This window comes from Anomaloglossus baeobatrachus (genome assembly GCF_048569485.1).
Source record: "Anomaloglossus baeobatrachus isolate aAnoBae1 chromosome 5 unlocalized genomic scaffold, aAnoBae1.hap1 SUPER_5_unloc_2, whole genome shotgun sequence".
In the NCBI taxonomy this organism is placed as follows: Eukaryota; Metazoa; Chordata; class Amphibia; order Anura; family Aromobatidae; genus Anomaloglossus; species Anomaloglossus baeobatrachus.
Window position 1 is genome coordinate 1,059,822 of NW_027441795.1, and position 14,857 is coordinate 1,074,678.

Genomic DNA, 14,857 nt, shown 5'->3' on the forward strand with positions numbered 1-14,857 from the left:
CTGGGTCTGCCCGACCGCCCGGCCGTGACAGTATGTCATAGTATGTCACTTAGAGAACCAGGTCTCTTAATGGTAGAGAGCTTAGAAGGTAAAATCCTAAAACCGTACAACAACTTTACCTTCACACCCGGGGAGTGGTATCTGTATGGGTTCCAGAGAGAAGGTTTTGCTAATAGTGTCACACAGCATTACACCCCTGTAGAGAATGTGTCTGCCATACAACATGACTTACACGCCCTTTGTCTCAAGGAGTACCGACATTTTCAAGACTTAGATCCAACACCTATCACATCTTTAAGATGGGTGTCTAGGGATCCCCACTTGCACCCCTACAAGCAAGCGGTAGCCACCACCTCAGTGTTGTGTACAAAAGAAGGAGTTCTGAGTCCTGAACATGTCACTGGGTGCCATACCCTGATGAAGCTGTGAATGCGAAATGTGCATTGGAGGCAAATGAGGTCACATCCACGGGCTGCATGACTAATATGGGTAAATCATGACCTATTTCATGGATTTAATATGCTGTGGGCTAAGGAAACTGGGCTAAATATGAACTGTTGATCCACAAGCCCTCATCTGAGGAGCTTAATTGCATTTTCAGTTAGACTGTTTTGGTAGAGCCCTTACATGTGTGTGACCTTTTGTGCAAGAGTTTCTCCTGTGAATGATGACAGTCAAGTAAGGAGTACCTACCTACTTACTTTACATTTATATCTGGGCAGTAAGCAGTATGGATTAAAACTACCAACTCATAAGGGACACTACTGCTGTCTGTCAACACACACCAGTGCATATTCACCTACAGACTAGTCTGAATACATTAAAACAATGGTGGATTAACCCTTGTGTGTGCAGGAGATATCTTGCTGACTGGTAACACATGGTTGTGTACATATATCCAGAGGACAGACTGAATAGACCAAAATAAAATGGTGGATTAACCCTTGTATGTGCAGGAGATATTTAGAAAATTTGATACACTGGTCATTATTTACCTATTTTCTGCACATTTTGGGTTTAAATAGCCCTAAACTCAAATTAATACAGCTGAAAGCCCGGCATATGTTGAAAATGGTATGAGATTTCTGATTTACTCGCGATTTGCACGTTTTTTCTGCAGCATGGTGTGTGAACCTGTTATTCCTGGGTCATGATTCTTTGCTTGAGACCGTACTTGTGCTTTTAATGTTTGTAAAATATTCCTTCTATACCAATAAATAAACTTTTTTGATAAATTTTTGCAAAAAAATACGTGGTTGCATTTGAGACTCGTTTTTCGCTTTTGATCTATATAAATGGTTTTTGAGTCTGCAAGATAAGTTTAAAATAATGAAAATCTGGAAGTGGTTGTTCTTTTCACCAAGATGTCACTGGGGCAGAGTATAACGGATGGTATATTCTCCAGGCTACCTTCACTAGGAAGGATAGTCAAGGTGGTTTGAGGGTGAGGAGGTATTTTGACAGACCCCTACCTGTAAAAGGCACCCTGAAGGCCTATGTATGTTGAGAGATTACCAGATGGTTATCATCAGGGAATCCAAATATGCCCAGGGACATGTGTCCACAGACTTCTTAAGGACCAGTGTACTGATGTTAAAATTAAACTGCAGCAACTCTGGCCAGGCCTCATGGAATGATTAGAGTGGTCCGGTAAAACTGGAGGGTTTCTATAGAGCAACAGTTTTAAAGGTACAGACTGATGCTAAGGATCAGAGGTATACTCGGGTAGAGGGGTCCCCATCCATACGGTCTTTCATGATTACAATCATGAGAGAAGTCTGTGTACCGGAGGTAACTGGATATTACTTTGTCACCTATGCCCACTGAGAACCGGATACACAGATGATGATGTTGAACACAAATCCCTGAAGGTGGGATTTGGTATGCAACGGGGTGGATAACCCAATAGTAGATGTATGTATGGATGGTACCCCTATGAATGAGGAATACCGGAACAGATACGTGTCTTCCGATTGGAAAGACCCCGGAGGCAGGGATATTAGCTTTGATATCAATATTGACGGTCCATTTAAGTGGCCTTTTTGTGAGGCGGTGGACGAAGGGTGTTGGTCATTTACACAGTGGGTCTATCTGTCCAAATCCAAACCTATTGGGAACCTAGCATTACAGGCTGGAGATGACAAGGGCATTACAAGGGTCCCGTACGAAGCTGAAGGTCTCCAACCAGTTAAACCACACCTGGACTCTTGCAACGTTACTACTCATCAATTGGCAGATCCAATAGCTTCTCAACTGTCGTCCCCATGGAAGATCATCACGGGAACAAAATTCGTCCTATACACCTGGCGAATTTCCGTAGATCACTTCAGAGTTGACCACTGGGATCACAGATGTGAGGAGTTTGTGAGGAACCAAATTGACATGATGAGAGGATGGGTAGAGGCGGGGCAAGAGTTGAGAAAAGATGATCCTCGACATAGGAAATACAGGGGGAGGAGAGACTTAATAGAATTAGGATTGAGCGGAGGTGCTTTGGGAGTGGGTGCCCTCAATACTATGGATATGGAAGTCCTGAGAAGTAAACTTGGCGATATTGCACAACATGCTGAGGAAGGGTTCAGAACTCAGCTTGATGTAAACCATGTGTTAGAGGGTTTACAGCATGCACACATTGATGCCACTACCTCTCTATCTTCTGCTTTACGAGAGAAGTTTAGAAGGCTAGTTGCAGGTCCCGTGGAAGTGCAAGACAGAGTTCAGTTTGCCCTAGCATGTACGCAAGTCCAGAGTGAACTCTCAGATAATCTGAAGCATATTGTGTCCTCTTTATACAAGGGCCACTACCCATTTAATCTCCGACAGAGGGTAAGCTCCCTGATCTCTCCTTTTGCAGCCAACCACACTAACTGGTGGGCGGTTCAGTGGCATGGGTGCCAGAATCTCACCTGTACTGCGTCTTCCCTGGCACCTATATCGGGTTATATCAGACAGGGGTACAGTGCAATTAACCTGGGAATTATGGTGAACAACCGGACAGGACTTCATCCACAGCTCCCCTCAGACTTCCTAATCTATGAAGGAGGCCATCCTTATCTGTTTGATATAGAGGGATGTTGGAGGAAAGAGGATGCTATCCTCTGCCAAGGGAACCAAGATCGGGTGCTTAGACACCAGTGTTGGGATTCCGAGGGCTCCTGTGCGATGAAGGCTAACCCAATACCCTCCTCTCGCCTAAAATACATGGGTCAAGGTTATTGGTGTTGATACCAAGGGAATAATATCACATTCTATATATGGAACTAATTGCACCGAAAGAGGAAAACTCCTCCCAGGAGCATATTGTACCCTTAGTCCCGTTCTAGGTCTTGATGTTGCAGAGCAGGGAAGAACCCCAATAACACCAGAGAAGAGACTTGACATCCTCCCTGACAGTCCCGTAAGGCTACCGAAGATTTCTCTTGGTTTTGGTCGTGAGCTCAAGCGTCTCTTGCTAGATTTCAGTGAAGAAGACGAAATACTACGAAACCTTCAAGAGACTGAGAATCAAGCCTCTATACAGCTTGAGCATGACAAGACCAAAATCACAAAGATCACAAATGCCCTAGATAAGGACTCAAAGGTGTCCTGGTGGGAAAGTTTATTTGGCTACAGCCCAACAGCCACTTAATTTTTTAATTTGATAATCCATCCGGTGATAGTTCTTCTGGTTATGGTTATCGTGATGTACCTTGGACTGTGCGTTATTTATCGGAGGGTAAAAAGACTTGCCAACCAGATACAGGAGAACCAGGCAATACGTCATGAATTCAATCGCCGAAGAAGGTTCAGGACCTAACACCAAAAGTCCTGGAACCTTGCTGATATGTGATACAACATACTGTATATTGATGATTTTTATTTTCTTTTCATACATTGATTTAAGCGTGTTGGGTGAGGGAGGGATGTAGACTTGTTTTGTGTGAATGGGGCAAAGAGTCAGGTTTTTAGGGACAGATTCTTCTGCAAAATCTAAGGTGTTTGATACTCCAACTTTTAAATTAGTAATGTTCGTAAGGGATGGATTGAAAGTTGGTTAGGAAGACTGTGTTCTAGCCCGCAGTCAACTTAGGTATTGTGACATCATGGGCGACCCGAGAAATTCTGACCTGCCTAGTAAAAATCTACTTATTTATCTATGGGAGAACCTGAACGTTGATCCAGACTTCAATCAAGATTTCAGGAGAAGTGTCTGAAGAAAGTTGTGCCTATGCTGAAAGATGCCATTCCACGAGTGATCGTACCCCAAGAAGGAGGTGCTCAAAGAGACTACAGATTATGACACCCGGAAAGCCCCATCATACCAGATGTACCCAAAGTCCTGTAGAAGCAAGCTGCAGTAAAAGTACAGAGATGCTGGCGGGTTAAGGGGTGTATAAAAGATGTGAGCCCTCCTATAGACTGTTAAAGCGAAGCCACTCCAAAGTCTGACCAGTCAAAGTTGGAAGAAGACTATTTTGGAATAAGTGGATATCTTAAGTCAAGACAGCAGTAAACAGACAACAAAAGTTTAATCCCTGAGCCAAGAAAGAGCAAGAAGATCCAGAAAGACAAAGATTGTGTATTCTATGGATAGAGACTGTAGATTCTGGTGAACGGCAGGAAAGAGATGCGATGGGTGATGTCTATATACCTAAGTGCAATATTTTACTTCATTCCATCCTGAACGGTTATCAATGATAAAGTTGAGTGGACAAATATATTCCTACACCTCCCTCATATTATACTTTGTCGGGTCACCAATACCAACAACAGAGGGATTGTAGAGGGAAGTGTCACCCAATAATATCAGTATGTGTGTATGTATGTATATGTGTGTATGTATATATACATATATATATATATATATATATATATACTGTATGTGTGTGTATGTGTGTGTGTTTGTGTGTGTATATAAAGATGCTGGGACAGATTTCATCTGAGCATGAGTTCCCACAAAATATCTCTGTGAAGTGTAGAATGTCCCTTTACAATCCATTGCATGCAGATAAATTAGATTATCTCAGGCTCAGACACTTCATTCCTTCACACAATACATACCCCAAACATTACCTGTCTTAAGCACCTGTCACATTTACCGACTTACCAGCGATCCAGAAAACAATGCGACCTGATAAGGATCGCTGGTAAAGGCTATTTTACACGCTGCGATATCGGTCCCGATATCGCTAGCGTGGGTACCCGCCCCCATCTGTTGTGCGACATGGGCAAATCGCTGCCCGTGCCGCACAACATCGCGCAGACGCGTCACACATACTTACCTGCCCGGCGACGTCGCTGTGACCGGCGAACCGCCTCCTTTCTAAGGGGGCGGTCCATGCGGCGTCACAGCGACGTCACTGAGCGGCCGCCCAATAGAAGCGGAGGGGCAGAGATGAGTGGCCGGAACATCCCGCCCACCTCCTTCCTTCCTCATAGCGGCCGGGAGGCAGGTAAGGAGAGGTTCCTCGTTCCTGCGGCGTCACACATAGCGATGTGTGCTGCCGCAGGAGCGACGAACTACATCGTTACTGCTGCAGTAACGATAATCGAGAATGGACCCCCATGTCACCGATGAGCGATTTTGCACGTTTTTGCAAAGATGCAAAATCGCTCATCGGTGTCACACGCAGCAACATCGCTAATGCGGCCGGATGTGCGTCACAAATTCCGTGACCCCAACGACTCCGCATTAGCGATGTCGCAGCGTGAAAAGCCCCCTTAAGTCACATTGAGGTCGCTGGTGAGATGTCAAACAGTCAGACCTTACCAACGATGCAGTAACGATCAGTGACCTGTATAACAATGAGCGACCTGTATAGGAGGCTGTTTGGTAGGTGTCAAGCATAGCGATGGGTCCTGTCCAGCAGGATATTCGGCTTTGAAGAAAATAAACCAGACCAGTGTGTATAGGGACGTATAGGACTACAGCACTTATATACTCCTACACCCAGGTAATTTACCATATTTATTGTGCTCGCCAGCGGTATGCGATTGAATATTCACATCTTTGCACCGTGATCGTGCTGCGCACCGCAGCTAGCACATGTTTAGTTTGGCCATTATATGGCAGTGTGATCTTGTTTACCGGGTGGCAGCACGTGTTCATCAGTATACCTTTCATTATGGTGGACTTCATGCTCTTATAGCTGCAGGTTACAGAGCAGTTTTACCTTGTCCATAGGGTTATGTGCAATTGCACTTTGCACTTTGGATTCTCTACATGGCAGGTTCTGCCTTTAGTGACTTTTTAGCAAGCTTGTAGCACTTATCACTTTATATGATTGGTTATGAAATTTTTATGTACTAATCTGGATGCTGTTTGTCCTATTTCTACATTAAGACTCTGCATACATCTCAATTTTAATGGTGTTGGTATTGTTGTTTGTTATTTTTATTTTCTACAATAAATACATTTATGAATAGTATTGGATTTGTTGTCTCCCTTCTGAAAAAATAGATTGGTTAATTTTTTCATTGTGAAATTCAGTGTGTAACGATCAGCAATTTCACAGCAGGGGCCAGGTCAGCTTAGTGTCACACATAACGAGATCACTGGTGAGACCCCTATTGCATCACAAAACCTGTGACTCAGCAGCTATCTTGCTAGCGATCTCGTTATGTGAGAAGTACCCCTTAAGGTACTGTCACACATAACGAGATCGCTAGCGAGATCGCAGCTGAGTCACCGTTTTGGTGACGCAGTAGCGATCCCGTGAGCAATCTCGTTATGTGTGACACCTACCAGCGATCAGGCCCCTGCTGTGAGATCGCTAGTCGTTGCTGAATGGTCCAGGTCATTTTCTTCAAAGGCTATGTCCTGCTGGGCAGGACACATCGCTGTGTTTGACACTGTGTGACAGGGTCACAGTGACTGCTGAGATCGTTATACAGGTCGCTACTGCGACCTGTATTGTTCCTGCATCGCTGGTAAGATCTGACTGTGTGACATCTCACCTGCGACCTCCCAGCGACTTAGGGCTGGTTCACACTAAGCGAAAGCGACAACGAGGTCGCTGTTACGTCACCATTTTCTGTGACGTAACAGCGACCTTGTAAGTCGCTGTTATGATCGCTGCTTAGCTGTCAAACACAGCAGCCGAAGCAGCGATCATAACCGCGAGAGCAGGGAGCCGCGCACACTGCTTAGCGCTGGCTCCTTGCTCTCCTAGCTACAGGACACATCGGGTTAATTAACCCGATGTGTACTGCAGCTACATGTGCAGACAGCAGGGAGCCGCGCACACTGCTTAGCGCTGGCTCCTTACTCTCCTAGCTACAGTACACATCGGGTTAATTAACCCGATGTGTACTGCAGCTACATGTGCAGAGAGCCGGAGCCGGCAGCACAGGCAGCGTGAGAGCTGCGGAGGCTGGTAACTAAGGTAAATATCGGGTAACCACCTTGGTTACCCGATGTTTACCCTGGTTACATCTTACCACAGCTGCCAGATGCCGGCTCCTGCTCCCTGCTCGCTTCATTTCGTCGCTCTCTCGCTGTCACACACAGCGATCTGTGTGTCACAGCGGGAGAGCGCCTTTGAAGAAAACGAACCAGGGCTGTGTGTAATGAGCAGCGATCTCGCAGCAGGGGCCAGATCGCTGCTCAGTGTCACACACAGCGAGATCGCTAATGAGGTCACTGTTGCGTCACCAAAACCGTGCCGTAGCAGCGATTTCAGCAGCGATCTCGCTGTGTGTGAAGCACCCCTTACCTGCGATCCCTATCAGGTCGCATCGTTTTCGGGATCGCTGGTAAGTCGTTGTGTGTGACTGGGCCTTTACAGGTCTGCCTTTGTCACCTGAGTCATTAAAATCCAAGCCTCTTTTGTTTGCTACTTTAGATAACCAAACAAATGGCCAACTGTCCATCAGATATGCAGATCTACCTCTGTGTATGGACAACTGTACCCATCAGATAACATTAGGTTTCTCTCTACTATAAAGGCCCAGTCACACACAACGACTTACCAGCGATCCCGAAAATGATGCGACCTGATAGGGATCGCTGGTAAGTCGCTGGTGAGATGTCACACAGTCAGACCTTACCAACGATGCAGAAACGATACAGGTAGCAGTAGCGACCTGTATAACGATCTCAGCAGTCACTGTGACCCTGTCACACAGTGTCAAACACAGGGATGTGTCCTGCCCAGTAGGACATCGCCTTTGAAGAAAATGGCCTGGACCATTCTGCAACGACTAGAGATCTCACAGCAGGGGCCTGATCGCTGGTAGGTGTCACACATAACAAGATCGCTAATGGGATCGCTACTGCGTCACAGAAACCGTGACTCAGCTGCGATTTCGCTAGTGATCTCGTTATGTGTGACGGTACCTTAAGACTGCTCTCTCTCGGAGTCTCTGCTCGACCCACTCTGTCTGCATTACACTCCTCTATCTCTCCTACCCCTGCTGCTCTAATCTATCTTTCTTCCTAGATACCGTTAGGTCCAGAAATATTTGGACAGTGACACAAGTTTTGTTATTTTAGCTGTTTACAAAAACATGTTCAGAAATACAATTATATATATAATATGGGCTGAAAGTGCACACTCCCAGCTGCAATATGAAAGTTTTCACATCCAAATCGGAGAAAGGGTTTAGGAATCATAGCTCTGTAATGCATAGCCTCCTCTTTTTCAAGGGACCAAAAGTAATTGGACAAGGGACTTTAAGGGCTGCAATTAACTCTGAAGGCGTCTCCCTCGTTAACCTGTAATCAATGAAGTAGTTAAAAGGTCTGGGGTTGATTACAGGTGTGTGGTTTTGCATTTGGAAGCTGTTGCTGTGACCAGACAACATGCGGTCGAAGGAACTCTCAATGGAGGTGAAGCAGAACATCCTGAGGCTGAAAAAAAAGAAAAAATCCATCAGAGAGATAGCAGACATGCTTGGAGTAGCAAAATCAACAGTCGGGTACATTCTGAGGAAAAAGGAATTGACTGGTGAGCTTGGGAACTCAAAAAGTCCTGGGCGTCCACGGATGACAACAGTGGTGGATGATCGCCGCATACTTTCTTTGGTGAAGAAGAACCCGTTCACAACATCAACTGAAGTCCAGAACACTCTCAGTGAAGTAGGTGTATCTGTCTCTAAGTCAACAGTAAAGAGAAGATTCCATGAAAGTAAATACAAAGGGTTCACATCTAGATGCAAACCATTCATCAATTCCAAAAATAGACAGGCCAGAGTTAAATTTGCTGAAAAACACCTCATGAAGCCAGCTCAGTTCTGGAAAAGTATTCTATGGACAGATGAGACAAAGATCAACCTGTACCAGAATGATGGGAAGAAAAAAGTTTGCAGAAGAAAGGGAACGGCACATGATCCAAGGCACACCACATCCTCTGTAAAACATGGTGGAGGCAACGTGATGGCATGGGCATGCATGGCTTTCAATGGCACTGGGTCACTTGTGTTTATTAATGACATAACAGCAGACAAGAGTAGCCGGATGAATTCTGAAGTGTACCGGGATATACTTTCAGCCCAGATTCAGCCAAATGCCGCAAAATTGATCGGACGGCGCTTCATAGTACAGATGGACAATGACCCCAAGCATACAGTCAAAGCTACCCAGGAGTTCATGAGTGCAAAAAAGTGGAACATTCTGAAATGGCCAAGTCAATCACCAGATCTTAACCCAATTGAGCATGCATCTCACTTGCTCAAATCCAGACTTAAGACGGAAAGACCCACAAACAAGCAAGACCTGAAGGCTGCAGCTGTAAAGGCCTGGCAAAGCATTAAGAAGGAGGAAACCCAGCGTTTGGTGATGTCCATGGGTTCCAGACTTAAGGCAGTGATTGCCTCCTAAGGATTCGCAACAAAATATTGAAAATAAAAATATTTTGTTTGGGTTTGGTTTATTTGTCCAATTACTTTTGACCTCCTAAAATGTGGAGTGTTTGTAAAGAAATGTGTACAATTCCTACAATTTCTATCAGATATTTTTGTTCAAACCTTCAAATTAAACGTTACAATCTGCACTTGAATTCTGTTGTAGAGATTTCATTTCAAATCCAATGTGGTGGCATGCAGAGCCCAACTCGCGAAAATTGTGTCACTGTCCAAATATTTCTGGACCTAACTGTACATATATCTCTCACTCTTTCTTTCCCTCTCTCTATATCTCTCTCTTGCTACCTATTCTGCAGTTGTCCCATCATCAGGAGCAGCTGATGCCAGTCCTGAAGACTAAGTATCATTAACATTTGCTTTGCTTCCCTCCAGATTGCATTGCGGTATTAACCCCTTTATCTCCATAGGGATAGTTAGTGATAGGAATTCGGGTGGACATTTCTGTATGTGTGACGTGGGTGGAAATTTATAGAATATTGTGGGTTTTGTGTTATTGGATATTGTGCTTTTTGTGGCGGTACTGAGTAGCAATATATATATACTGTAGACTTTTCAGTGTGTTTAATAAATATTGTTTATTAGTACACGGTTTCATCTCAGTTAGTCGCCGAGGGTATATATAATATTATATAGCAAAAAAATAGATAACATTAAGTGCGTTTTTATGTTAAGTCATATATTAATTATTGTTAGTCAAATCTGATAATTATAATTAATATCAGGTGTTAGCTCATATTACATTATTAGCAAGCCTGCTTATTGGCAATAATAATTAATATCGGCGCTAGCCCTACAACACAAAACAAGCTGTGATTTCCGAATAAAACATTTCCCACACTATGAACATGAAAATTGCTTCTCCCCTGTGTGAATTTTCTGATGCGAAACAAGGTGTGATTTCTGAATAAAACAGTTCCCACATTCTGAACATGAAAATGGCTTGTCCCTTTAGTGAATTTTCTGATGCGAAACAAGGTTTGATTTATGAATAAAACATTTCCCACACTCTGAACATGAAAATGGCTTCTCCCCTGTGTGAATTTTCTGATGCAAAACAAGGTGTGATTTATGAATAAAACATTTCCCACACTCTGAACATGAAAATGGCTTCTCCCCGGTGTGAATTTTCTGATGCATGACAAGCTGTGATTTATGAATAAAACATTTCCCACACTCTGAACATGAAAATGGTTTCTTCCTTTTGTGAATTTTCTGATGTGTAACAAGGGATGATTTCTGAATAAAACATTTCCCACACTCTGAACATGAAAATGGCTTCTCCCCTGTGTGAATTTTTTGATGTGTAACAAGGGATGATTTCCGAATAAAAGATTTCCCACATTCTGAACATGAAAATGGCTTCTCCCCTGTGTGAATTTTCTGATGCAAAACAAGGCGTGATTTCTGAATAAAACATTTCCCACATTCTGAACATGAAAATGGCTTCTCCCCTGTGTGAATTTTCTGATGCAAAACAAGGTGTGATTTATGAATAAAACATTTCCCACACTCTGAACATGAAAATGGCTTCTCCCTTTTGTGAATTTTCTGATGTGTAACAAGGGATGATTTCTGAATAAAACATTTCCCACACTCTGAACATGAAAATGGCTTCTCCCCTGTGTGAATTTTTTGATGTGTAACAACCGAATAAAACATTTCCCACATTCTGAACATGAAAATGGCTTGTCCCTTTTGTGAATTTTCTGATGCAAAACAAGGTTTGATTTTGGAATAAAACATTTTCCACACTCTGAACATGAAAATGGCTTCTCCCCTGTGTGAATTTTTTGATGTGTAACAAGATATGATTTCTGACTAAAACATTTTCCACACTCTGAACATGAATATGGCTTCTTCCCAGTGAGAGTTTTTTGATGATTGGAATTTTGGTCTTGTTTGAAAAGATCGGATGATAGAGCTTTCCGAAGAAGGACTGGAGGTATATTAGGGACATCATTCTCTTCATATGTATCATGTGTGATACAGTCCTTATCTGTTATAAGTTCTGAAGATATCAGAGATCCATCTGAACTCCCAATACAGTCATCTGCTAAAAATAAACACAATGTTATTATTTCTTAATGTATTATCTTGAAAGTTCATTTATTTTTTTAAACCATAACATCAGAAATTAAATTAGGAAAAAATGTATTCTTAATCTGTTGGCCAATTTTGTCTTCTGTTACTTCTTTGTTAATTCAGATCTCCCATTCCTAGTACCAGTTCTCTGGAATGTGCTACAGTAAATAATGTGATTGTCACAATGTGACAGCAGGATAATGAGGGAAAGGGGGCTCCAATACTGTCTCTCACGCTAGGGGACCCAAAGCTATTCCTAACCAGTGGATTATCCCTGAAGATGGAGATGCTGGAGGCTCGTGCCTTACTATTCTGCTGATGAGATCTAATCTGTAATCCCCCGGGGAAGGAAGGGGCAGGAATATAATGGAAACACAGAATAAGACAGACGGGAAATACAGATTAAGAGAGATGAAACACATTGAAGAAACTCACAGAAATAAACAGTGAAAGACTAAGGAGAAAAGCAACAAAAAGACAACAAGGTTAACACCACAACAGCTCACACTAATAATGCACAACAACACCTCACCAGACTAGTATAGGTAAGCTATGGCTGGCATTAATGAAATAGTCCAGCCAGCATATACAGGAGGAGAGCAAATAATACTTTCTCCTCTAAAGCATGTGATCAAAGACATTAACAAGCAGCCCTGCAGAGAATAACTCTTGTTAGCCTGCCCAAGTCTGTGGTTCGACGCCTGTGTCTCCCTGCGCTGCTCACAGACATCAGAGAAGTTAACATGCAATGTACAAGAATCTATAATTTCCATAGATCCTGACGCCGCCATGACAGTTGGCAAAACCTGCAGAAATCTCCTTGCAACATTGATACACAACATAGACATTTTCAAAGAGATTTTTTTTCCGAAAATAAAATAGTTACAGACAGATGCCAGATATATAACGGGGTTGTCCGGGACAACAATTGTGATGATGTACACTGAAAAATTAAGTTAGGGACTGGAGTGAGATTTTTGGCATAGGGAATGTCACAGTTTGGTATGAATTAGAGAAACGGTGGCATCACACCCTTGTTCTGGCTGAGCTTTGCTCATTTTGGCAAAGCTGATTAATATTGGCGTGAACACACACACACCAGCCTGTCTCCTCTTCACCTTTAGACTCCTGCAATTAAGACCTTTGTTCACATGACGTGATGTCAAAAAGGTTTTTAAGCAGTCCTATAATCGGCATATAAACACTGGGGCCCCTAGGAAAATGGGAGCCCTGTGAAATTGCCCAGTTTGCTCTCCCTTTCCATTAAACACCAGTCCTGCATGCCAGCCAGTCTTCTTTTCAGTTCTTTAGACTCCTGCAATTAGGAGACTTTTCGCTACATCATGTCACATGAGTTTGAAGGAATCAGAGGTCTCAGAATAACACTGATGGGGTTCCTAAGACAGTGGAGTTCCTGAAAAATTGTTGGCCTTGACTGTAACTAGGGCTTATTTTTGGACTAGGGCTTATTTTTCAAGTATTCTCCACAAATCCTGCAAATTCACGCTAGGGCTTATTTTTGGGGTAGGTCTTATTTTCAGGGAAAAAGGGTATTCACGAACCCTCTGCAGGTCTTTGATTTGCCTTCATAACAACATAGAGAAGGGACTAGAAACAAACAGCAGAGTAAGCAGAAGCAAAGAAAATACAGTTGAAAAACACAGAGCAGAAAGTCTAAAAATGTACAGTGCCTACAAGTAGTATTCAACCCCCTGCAGATTTAGCAGGTTTACACATTCGGAATTAACTTGGCATTGTGACATTTGGACTGTAGATCAGCCTGGAAGTGTGAATTGCACTGCAGCAAAAATGAATGTTATTTCTTTTTTTATTTTTTTTTTTAAATTGTGAAAAGTTTATTCAGAGGGTCATTTATTATTCAACCCCTCAAACCACAAGAATTCTGTTTGGTTCCCCTAAAGTATTAAGAAGTATTTCAGGCACAAAGAACAATGAGCTTCACATGTTTGGATTAATTATCTCTGTTTCCAGCCTTTTCTGACTAATTAAGACCCTCCCCAAACTTGTGAACAGCACTCATACTTGGTCAACATGGGAAAGACTAAGGAGCATTCCAAGGCCATCAGAGACAAGATCGTGGAGGGTCACAAGGCTCGCAAGGGGTACAAAACCCTTTCCAAGGAGTTGGGCCTACCTGTCTCCACTGTTGGGAGCATCATCCGGAAGTGGAAGGCTTATGGAACTACTGTTAGCCTTCCACGGCCTGGACAGCCTTTGAAAGTTTCCACCCATGCCGAGGCCAGGCTTGTCCGAAGAGTCAAGGCTAACCCAAGGACAACAAGGAAGGAGCTCCGGGAAGATCTCATGGCAGTGGGGACATTGGTTTCAGTCAATACCATAAGTAACGTACTCCACCGCAATGGTCTCCGTTCCAGACGAGCCCATAAGGTACCTTTACTTTCAAAGCATCATGTCAAGGCTCGTCTACAGTTTGCTCATGATCACTTGGAGGACTCTGAGACAGACTGGTTCAAGGTTCTCTGGTCTGATGAGACCAAGATCGAGATCTTTGGTGCCAACCACACACGTGACGTTTGGAGACTGGATGGCACTGCATACGACCCCAAGAATACCATCCCTACAGTCAAGCATGGTGGTGGCAGCATCATGCTGTGGGGCTGTTTCTCAGCCAAGGGGCCTGGCCATCTGGTCCGCATCCATGGGAAGATGGATAGCACGGCCTACCTGGAGATTTTGGCCAAGAACCTCCGCTCCTCCATCAAGGATCTTAAGATGGGTCGTCATTTCATCTTCCAACAAGACAACGACCCAAAGCACACAGCCAAGAAAACCAAGGCCTAGTTCAAGAGGGAAAAAAATCAAGGTGTTGCAGTGGCCTAGTCAGTCTCCTGACCTTAACCCAATTGAAAACTTGTGGAAGGAGCTCAAGATTAAAGTCCACATAAGACAC

The 14,857-nt window shown here is 43.5% G+C and overlaps 1 pseudogene; it reads right to left on the bottom strand.

Moving 5' to 3' along the window:
- Nucleotides 1-10,351: 10,351 nt before the first annotated feature.
- The window catches only part of LOC142258962 (uncharacterized), a 95,980-nt pseudogene continuing 91,474 nt past the window's right edge, over nt 10,352-14,857 (bottom strand).